The 10,646-nt window shown below is 29.1% G+C and overlaps 1 long non-coding RNA gene across 5 annotated transcripts; it reads left to right on the top strand.

Annotated features, from left to right (window-relative positions):
* Positions 1–4,248: 4,248 nt before the first annotated feature.
* Positions 4,249–6,117, top strand: LOC106326942. Of its 5 annotated transcripts, none has more exons than XR_001267356.1 (6): positions 4,249–4,466; positions 4,587–4,602; positions 4,758–4,862; positions 5,028–5,205; positions 5,425–5,454; positions 5,539–6,117. It is a non-coding gene; the product is annotated as an uncharacterized LOC106326942 (long non-coding RNA). The 5 variants fall into 5 exon arrangements; XR_001267354.1 differs by having other exon boundaries at positions 4,566–4,602; XR_001267353.1 differs by lacking the exon at positions 4,249–4,466 and having other exon boundaries at positions 4,493–4,602; positions 5,539–5,661; positions 5,930–6,117.
* The last annotated feature ends 4,529 nt before the right edge of the window (positions 6,118–10,646 follow it).

Below are 10,646 nucleotides of genomic sequence, written 5' to 3'. Positions count from 1 at the left end.
CTATAAAATAACTATTTTCTTGAAAAACGGAGACAACAAAGGCTCTAAACCTCTTTGAACATCATCCTATGTTAGTCCAGGATGCAACTTTGCATTAAAACAATAGTCATATTTTTTGAAATTTTCTCAAAATCCATGTGTTAACCCCCTTCGGAAATATTGAGTTTTTGTTATATACTTTATATACTGAAGCCTATAATCTTTAGTGTTATTTTAAAATTTCTAACCACATTCTACATTTGTATTAATGTATTTTAAGCTCTTTTCATGGGATATGGGAATCGTTATAATTTGTTTATCAATTAATTTAGTAAAACTTCATAATACTCTCTAAATCGATGGAATAACCACTATAAAATAACTATTTTCTTGAAAAACAAAGGCTCCAAATCTATTTGAACATCATCATAGGATGAAACTATGCATTAAAGCAATATTGTCATAGTTTTTGAAATTTTCTCAAAATCATGTGTTAACTAACCACTTCGAAAATATTGAGTTTTTGGTAAGTACTTTATATACTTAAGCCTATAATCTTTAGTGTTGTTTTAAAATTTCCAACCATATTCTACATTTGTATTAATTTATATTAAGCTCTTTTTCATGGTATATGGGAATCATTACATTTTTTTATCAATTAATTTAGTAAAACTTCATAATACTCCCTAAATCGATGAAATAAGTACTATAAAATAACTATTTTCTTGAAAAACGGAGACAACAAAGGCTCTAAACCTCTTTGAACATCATCCTATGTTAGTCCAGGATGCAACTTTGCATTAAAACAATAGTCATATTTTTTGAAATTTTCTCAAAATCCATGTGTAAAATCACTATTTTCAAGAGAAATGAAGACAAAAAAAGGTTTCAAACCTCTTTGACTATCATCATTTGTTAGTTCAGGATGCAAATATGCTTTAAAAAAATTATTGTCATATTTTTTGACGTTTTCTCAAAATCTATTTGTAATATTGAATTTTATGTTAAATGCGCTATACATTGAAACCTATACTTTAGTGTTGTTCTAAAATTTCTAACCAGATTCTACATTTGTATTAATGTATGCTAAACTCTCTTTAATGTTACATGGGCATCGTTCTAATTGTTGTTGTCAATAAATTTAGTAAAACTTCATAATACTCCATAAATAGGTGGACAAACCACTATAAAATCATTATTTTCAAGAGAAATAGAGACAACAAAGGCTCCAAACCTCTTTTACTATCATCATATGTTAGTTCAGGATGAAAATATGCTTAAAGCAAATATTGTCATATTTTTTGAATTTTTCACAAAATATATGTGTTAACCCAAACGAAAATATTGAGTTTTACGTTAAATGCTCTATGTATTGAAACATATACTTTAGTGTTGTTCTAAAATTTCTATACACATTCTACATTTGTTTTAATATATGCTAAACTCTCTTTCATGGTATATGGGCATCGTTCTAATTTTTTTACCAGTAAATTTAGTAAAACTTCATAATACTCCAAAATCAGTAGACTTACCGCTATAAAATCACTATTTTCAAGAGAAATGGAGACAACAAAATTTCCAAACCTCTTTGACTATCATCATATGTTAGTTCAGGATGCAAATATGCTTAAAAAAATAAAGTCATATTTTTTGAAATTTTCACAAAATCTATGTGTTAACCCATACGAAAATATTGAGTTTTACGTTAAATGCTCTATGTATTGAAACATATATTTTAGTGTTGTTATAAAATTTCTAACCACATTCTACACTTGTATTAATGTATGCTAAACTCTATTTCATGGTACATGGGCATCGTTCTAATTTGTTTACAATAAATTTAATAAAACTTCATAATACTCACTAAATCAGTGGACTTACCGCTATAAAATCTTTATTTTCAAGAGAAATGGAGACAAAAAATTTTCCAAACCTATTTGACCATCATCGTATGTTAGTTCAGGATGCAAATATGCTTTAAAAAAATTGTCATATTTTTTTAATTTTTCTTAAAATCTATGTGTTAACCCCTACGAAAATATTGAGTTTTATGTTAAATGCTATATATATTGAAACATATACTTTAGCGTGGTTCTAAAATTTCTAACCACATTCTATATTTGTATTATTGTATGATAAACTCTCTTTCATGGTACATTGGCATCGTTCTAAATTGTTTATCAATATATAAATGCTCTATCTATTGAAACATATACTTTAGTGTGGTTCTAAAATTTCTAACCACATTCTATATTTATATTAATTTATGCTAAACTCTCTTTCATGGTACATGGACATCGTTCTAGATTTTTTATCAACAAATTTAGTAAAACTTCATAATACTCCCTAAATCGGTGGACTAAGTACTATAAAATCACTATTTTAAATCAAAATAAAGACAAAAAGGTCCGAAAACTCTTTGACTATCGTCATATTGTAATAAAATTTCTAACCACATTCTACATTTCTATTAATGTATGCTAAACACTCTTTCATGTTACATGGCATCGTTCAAAATTTTTTTATCAATAAATTTAGTAAAACTTCGTAATACTCCTTAAATCGGTATTCTAACTACTATAAAATCACTATTTTCAAGAGAAATGGAGACACCAAAGGTTCCATACCTCTTTGGCCATAATCATATGTTAGTTCATGATGCAAATATTCTTAAAAAAATTATTGTCATGTTTTTTGAATTTTTCTCAAATCTACGTGTTAACCCCTAGGAAAATATTGAGTTTTACGTTAAATGCTCTATATATTAAAACCTATAATTTATTGTTGTTCTAAAATTTCTAAACACATTCTACATTTGTATTAATGTATGCTAAACTCTCTTTCATGGTACATGGGCATCGTTCTAATTTTTTTTATCAATAAATTTAGTAAAACTTCATAGTACTCCCAAAATCGGTTGACTAATCACTATAAAATCACTATTTTCAAGAGAAATGGAGACAAAAAATGTTCCAAACCTATTTGAACATCGTCATATGTTTGTTCAGGATGCAAATATGCTTAAAAAATAATTGCCATATTTTTTGAATTTTTCTCAAAATCTATGTGTTTACCCATACGAAAATATTGACTTTTACGTTAAATGCTCTATATATCTAAACATATACTTTAGTGTTGTAATAAAAAATTTAACCACATTCTACATTTTTATTAATGTATGCTAAACACTCTTTCATGGTAGATGGACATCTTTCAAATTTTGTTTATCAATAAATTTAGTAAAACTTCATAATACTCCCTAAATCCGTGTTCAAACTACTATAAAATTACTATTTTCAAGAGAAATGGAGACACCAAAGGTTCCATACCTCTTTGGCCATAATCATATATTATTTCATGATGCAAATATGCTTAAAAATTATTGTCATATTTTTTGAATTTTTCTCAAAATCTATGTGTTAACTCCTAGGAAAATATTGAGTTTTACGTTAAATGCTCTATATATTGAAACTTTAGTGTTGTTTAAAAATTTCTAAACACCTTCTACTTTTGTATTAATGTATGCTAAACTCTCTTTCATGGTACATGGGCATCGTTCTAAATTGTTTATCAACAAATTTAGTAAAACTTCATAATACTCTCTAAATCGGTGGACTAACCACTATAAAATCACTATTTTAAATCAAAATAAAGACAAAAAGGTCCGAAAACTCTTTGACTATCATCATATTGTAGTAAAATTTCTAACCATATTCTACATTTCTATTAATGTATGCTAAACACTCTTTCATGTTACACGGCATCGTTACAAACCTCTTTGACCAGCATCATATGTTAGTTCAGGATGCAAATATGATTTAAAAAAATTGTCATATTCTTTGAATTTTTCTCCAAATCTATGTGTTAACCCCTACGAAAATATTGAATTTTATGTTAAATGCTCTATATATTGAAACATATACTTTAGCGTGGTTCTAAAATTTCTAACCACATTCTATATTTGTATTAATGTATGCCAAACTCTCTTTCATGGTACATTGGCATCGTTCTAAATTGTTTATCAATATATAAATGCTCTATATATTGAAACATATATTTTAGTGTAGTTCTAAAATTTCTAACCACATTTGTATATTTATATTAATGTATGCTAAACTCTCTTTCATGGTACATGGGCATCGTTCTAAATCTTTATATATAAAATAGGGTTTCCTTCCTTCTAAAGCTATCCACGTCACCGGCCACATAGATAATTCGATGAAGGAGATGGTAACACGTGTCAGAGTAATTAAAATTCTGCGTTTCATTAACAGTGTATCGTGATGGGCTTTCTCCGCGTATCCGGCCCGAGAGGATCGTCAAACCCTAATTGCTAGATTTGTTCATCGTCTCTCCATTCCTGCACATGACGCCTGAGCTTCTGTCCATGGTTGAAACCGTCGGAAGTCGGAGCTGTAACATCGTGTTTAATCCCACATTCAATGATCCTTATCTCTTCAAGACGGTGTTTCTCAATCTATAAAAAGGTACTCCTATACCCATAGAACATCAGTTCATGAAAATCCTCAATAAACATAATATTTGCAATATATAATGGCTAATTCACCTGTTTTTCCGGTGTCGAGCTGTGTTTGCTCCGATTCTAGGAAGCTTGATTCGAAGGTTTTTCCGATCTTTAATCTTATGATCATATTTTTCGTGATTCGTTGTTCACATTCATGAGCTTCAAGTTTTATCCCCATACCTTCTATGAATCTCTTTTGGGTTATTAATTTTGAGGCCGTTTGTTGATTATGCTCTCTTTTCACAAATTTCAGTCGACCCTCACGCCAACCATCGTAAATGTTCACCGTCTCGCCGCCGCTTTTAGGACTGTCTCAAGACTGGTTCAGTGTTCACACCATAGCTCCTTGATACAGATGGTTTGTGCTTCCCTTCTTCTTTGTCTTACCAGTCCAAGTGGTTTGGGATTGTTTCTTATTAGAACAGCTTTTATTTCTTTTACGATTGAATTTTTGAAGAGTTTTCATGTTTGAAGATTGGGTAAAAATCCTAACTTTGTGACTTTAACATGTGTGGCTTCACAGGTCTAATCTTTGGAATGGACGCCTGAGAAGAACCGAATGTCAGAGCATCCTAACAATATGGGCCTCTGCTAGAAGTGCAGAGTGCTGTAAAAGGGAAAGACAAAGAAAAGGGCAAGTAATAAAGTGCTGAAAATTGTAATCGTTTAGATCTTGAAGAGGGTGGACGGACGTTAGTACCGTGAGTTAATTTTTCAACCTTTAATGTTCCACAAACTAAACTACTTGAGATGTGTGGAATAGAACGAAATGGGATTCTCCTGAGCAAACTTATAATTATATGAAAGATCCTGCATTTCCTGAACGCTGATTAGAGTTGGTTGTATACTAATATCTATGCAAACACTGATTTTCCTTTATATCTAGATGACCTTATTAGAGGATTGTTGTTACTCTGCAGGCTACATCATGGACATCATCAAAGAACTTGGTATGAACAGATTGTTTCATTAATTTCTTTCTTTGGTGCTTCGTGTTTATGTATGTAAAAATAACTGTTTCAACCATATTTCAGCTAAGGTGCTCAAAGATGATCTCACCCCAAGAAAGAAATCTACAAAGCTAATGATCCAAAACGAGCTCACCGGATAAGCAGAAGCGGTAGATGAAGGAGAGGATGAGAAGAAATAAGAACATGGTATGAATTTTTGTTGTTTTGTTTGAGTCTGAACTATGCAAAGCATTTTTGTTTTTGGTAGCAAGAGGAAGAAGCTGCATAGCCAGGTAGGTTTTATGTATGTCTATACCATTTAACAAAAAGTCTCCTTAGATAACCGTCTGATTTGTGAGGGTCTCTTTCGAACAATATTCAGTGGGAATAAATAAAGAATATGATTGTCTTATTATATAGGTTATCAACTTAAACAACTACTCACTAATTTAATCGTCTCTCCCTTTCATTGCAGACTTTGTGGGCAAGACGTACTACTGTTAAACATCATACATTGACAATAGCTTTATGGTTTGCATACATGTTGGTATCAGTATCACCAATATCTTTCATATTTCTTTTTCTCCATGTTACATCACCTGTTCTTATTTATTTCTTCAGTTCGCTTTTAAATTAAAATTGTGATTTTTTTGCGTTTCTTCACTATAAACCCATTAAAATTTGATAAACCTATCCACATAATATATAGCAAAGTCTACCTAATAAAGTCTGGTCCAAATTTTTGTCGCACCAAAGTGGAAACACAAAATCTAAATTGGTGGTCATCAACACATACACATTCTCCATAAAATTTACATACCGTATCCCCACAAAATACATACAGTATAATAAAGGCATACAATATTCAGCTCACCTCAACACCCATCATCATAGCAAGAAGACATTAAACAAGCAGCGTCGTAGAAGCATGAGCAATAAAAGTTTCCTCAGCCACAAAAGTATCGGTTCCAACAAAAAAAATATTAGTCCATGTAAGAACACAAAACGTAGCAACCAATATCAAATATTAATCCACATATGAGCTCGAACTCCTAAACAACAAAGTCAAATGTTCGGTGCTTTATGGAAAAATCATAACAATTAAAAAAATCAGGACAGACACAGAACGAACATGAAAAAAATGAGTTCCCAAGTGACTCAAATCTCAACAAAAGATAGATACAAAACAAAATCTGTGAGTATTCATCAATTGATAGCTCCGAATCCGAGTAAATGAACACTCAAATCTCCACAACTACAACCAAAAATGTATAATAAAATAATCATTGTAAGAAATTTATGAATGTCAATGTTATTTTTAATTAAGACAAATCAAACCTTAAAAAAATATTTAACCGTCCGTCCGTAGGACGGGTTTATCCTAGTTGTTTATAAAAAAATTTAGTAAAACTTCATAATACTCCCTATCGGTGGATTAACCACTATAAAATCACTATTTTAAATCAAAATAAAGACAAAAAGGTCCGAAAACTCTTTGACTATCATCATATTGTAATAAAATTTCTAACCACATTCTACATTTCTATTAATGTATGCGAAACACTCTTTCATGTTACATGGCATCGTTCAAAAAATTTTTATCAATAAATTTAGTAAAACTTCGTAATACTCCCTAAATCGGTATTCTAACTACTATAAAATCACTATTTTCAAGAGAAATAGAGACAACAAAGGTTCCAAAACTCTTTTACCATCATCATATATTAGTTGAGGATGAAAATAGCTTAAAAAAATTATTGTCATATTTTTTGAATTTTTCTCAAAATCTACGTGTTAACCCCTAGGAAAATATTGAGTTTTACGTTGAATGCTCTATATATTGAAACCTATAATTTATTGTTGTTCTAAAATTTCGAAACACATTCTACATTTGTATTAATGTATGCTAAACTCTCTTTCATGGTACATGGGCATTGTTCTAATTTTTTTGTCAATAAATTTAGTAAAACTTCATAATACTCCCTAAATCGGTGGAGTAATCAGTATAAAATCACTATTTTCAAGAGAAATGGAGACAAAAAATGTTCCAAACCTCTTTGAACATCGTCATATGTTTGTTCATGATGCAAATATGCTTAAAAAATAGTTGCCATATTTTTTTAATTTTTCTCAAAATCTATGTGTTTACCCATACGAAAATATTGAGTTTTACGTTAAATGCTCTATATATTGAAACCTATACTTTAGTGTTGTAATAAAAAATTTAACCACATTCTAAATTTCTATTAATGTATGCTAAACACTCTTTCATGGTACATGGGCATCTTTTAAATTTTTTTTATCAATAGATTTAGTAAAACTTCACAATACTCCCTAAATCCGTGTTCTAACTACTATAAAATTACTATTTTCAAGAGAAATGGAGACACCAAAGGTTCCATACCTCTTTGGCCATAATCATATATTATCTCATGATGCAAATATGCTTAAAAAATTATTGTCATATTTTTTGAATTTTTCTCAAAATCTTTGTGTTAACCCTAGGAAAATATTCAGTTTTACGTTAAATGCTCTATATATTGAAACCTATACTTTAGTGTTGTTTTAAAATTTCTAACCACATTCTACTTTTGTATTAATGGTTGCTAAACTCTCTTTCATGGTACATGGGCATCGTTCTAATTGTTATTATCAATAAATTTAGTAAAACTTCATAATACTCCATCAATTGGTGGACTAACCACTATAAAATCACTATTTTCAAGAGAAATAGAGACAACAAAGGTTCCAAAACTCTTTTACCATCATCATATATTAGTTGAGGATGAAAATATGCTTAAAAAATTATTGTCATATTTTTCAAATTTTTCTCAAAATCTATGTGTTAACCCATACAAAAATATTTAGTTTATGTTAAATGCTCTATATATTGAAACATATACTTTAGTGTGGTTCTAAAATTTCTAACCACATTATACATTTGTATTAATGTATACTAAACTCCATTTCATGAAACATGGCATTGTTCTAATTGTTGTTATCAATAAATTTAGTAAAACTTCATAATACTCTCTAAATCGGTAGACTAAACACTATAAAATCACTATTTTCAAGAGAAATGGAGAGAGAAAAAGGTTTCAAACCTCTTTGACTATCATCATATGTTAGTTCATGATGCAAATATTCTTAAAAAAATTATTGACATATTTTTTTGAATTTTTCTCAAAATCTATGTGTTAACCCATACAAAAATATTGAGTTTTATGCTAAATGCTCTATATATTGAAACATATATGGGCATCGTTCAAAATTTTATTAATGTATGCTTAACACTCTTTCATAGTACATGGGCATCGTTCAAAATTTTGTTTATCAATAAATTTTGTAAAACTTCATAATACTCTTCCCTAAATCGGTTGACTAAGCACTATTAAATCAATATTTTGAAGCGAAATAAAGACAACAAAGGTTCCATACCTCTTTGGAAATAATCGTATGTTAGTTCATGATGAAAATATGCTTAAAAAATTACTGTCATATTTTTTGAACTTTTCTCAAAATCTATGTGTTAACCCATAGGAAAATATTGAGTTTTACGTTAAATGCTCTATATATTGAAACATATACTTTAGTGTTGTTCTAAAATTTTTAACCACATTCTACATTTGTATTAATGTAAACTAAACTCTTTTTCATGGTACATGGGCATCGTTCTAATTTTTGTTATCAATAAATTTAGTAAAACTTCATAATATTCTCTAAATCGGTGGAGTAACCACTATAAAATCACTATTTTCAAGATAAAAAGAGACAAAAAAGGTTCCAAACCTCTTTGACCATCATCATATGTTAGTTCAAGATGTAAATATTCTTAAAATTATTATCATGTTTTTTGAATTTTTCTTAAAATCTATGTGTTAACCTATACGAAATATTAAGTTTTACGTTAAATGCTCTATATATTGAAACCTATACTTTAGTGTTGTTCTAAAATTTCAAACCACAATCTACATTTGTATTAATGTATGTTAAACTCTCTTTCATGGTACATGGACATCGTTCTATTTTTTTTATTAATAAATTTAGTAAATCTTCATAATACTCCCTAAATCAATGGACTAACCACTATAAAATCACTATTTTTAAGAGAAATGGAGACAACAAAAGTTTCAAACCTCTTTGACCATCATCATATGTTAGTTTAGGATGAAAATATGCTTAAAAAATTATTGTCGTAGTTTTTGAATTTTTCACAAAATCTATGTGTTAACCCATACGAAAAAATTGAGTTTTATGTTAAATGCTCTATATTTTGAAACCTATACTTTAGTGTTGTTCTAAAATTTCTAACTACATTCTAAATTTGTAGTAATGTATGCTAAACTCTCTTGCGTGGTACATGGACATTGTTCTAATTTTTTTATCAATAAATTTAGTAAAATTTCATAGTACTCCCTAAATCGGTGCACTTACCACTATAAAATCAATATTTTCAAGAGAAATGGAGACAAAAAAGTTTCAAACCTCTTTGACCATCATCATATGTTAGTTCAGGATGAAAATATGCTTTAAAAAATTATTGTCATAGTTTTTGAATTTTTCGCAAAATCTATGTGTTGACTAACCCATACAAAAAGATTGAGTTTTACGTTAAATGCTCTATATATTGAAACCTGTACTTTGGTGTTGTTCTAAATTTCAAACCACATTCTACATTTTTATTAATGTATGTTAAAATCTCTTTCATGGTACATTAGCATCGTTCTAATATTTTTATCAATAAATTTAGTAAAACTTCATAATACTCCCTAAATCGGTGGACTACCATTATAAAATCACTATTTTCAAGAGAAATGGAGACAACAAAGGTTCCAAACATCTTTGACCATCATCATATGTTAGTTCAGAATGCAAATATGCTTAAAAAAATTATTGTCATATTTTTGAATTTTTCTCAAAATCTATGTGTTACAAAAATATTGAGTTTTACGTTAATCTATATATTGAAACATATACTTTAGTGTTGTTCTAAAGTTTCTAACCACATTCTTCATTTGTATTAATGTCTGCTAAACTCTCTTTCATGGTACATGGGCATCGTTATAATTTTTTTATCAATAAATTTAATAAAACTTCATAACTCCATAAATCGGTGGGCTAACCACTATAAAATCACTATTTTTGTAGTGAAGTATGGCCTCTACTTCACTTTATTTTATAATGTTTGTTTT

Source organism: Brassica oleracea, chromosome C1, assembly GCF_000695525.1.
Source record: "Brassica oleracea var. oleracea cultivar TO1000 chromosome C1, BOL, whole genome shotgun sequence".
NCBI classification, from domain to species: domain Eukaryota; kingdom Viridiplantae; phylum Streptophyta; class Magnoliopsida; order Brassicales; family Brassicaceae; genus Brassica; species Brassica oleracea.
This window is presented reverse-complemented; position numbering and strand designations above follow the sequence as displayed.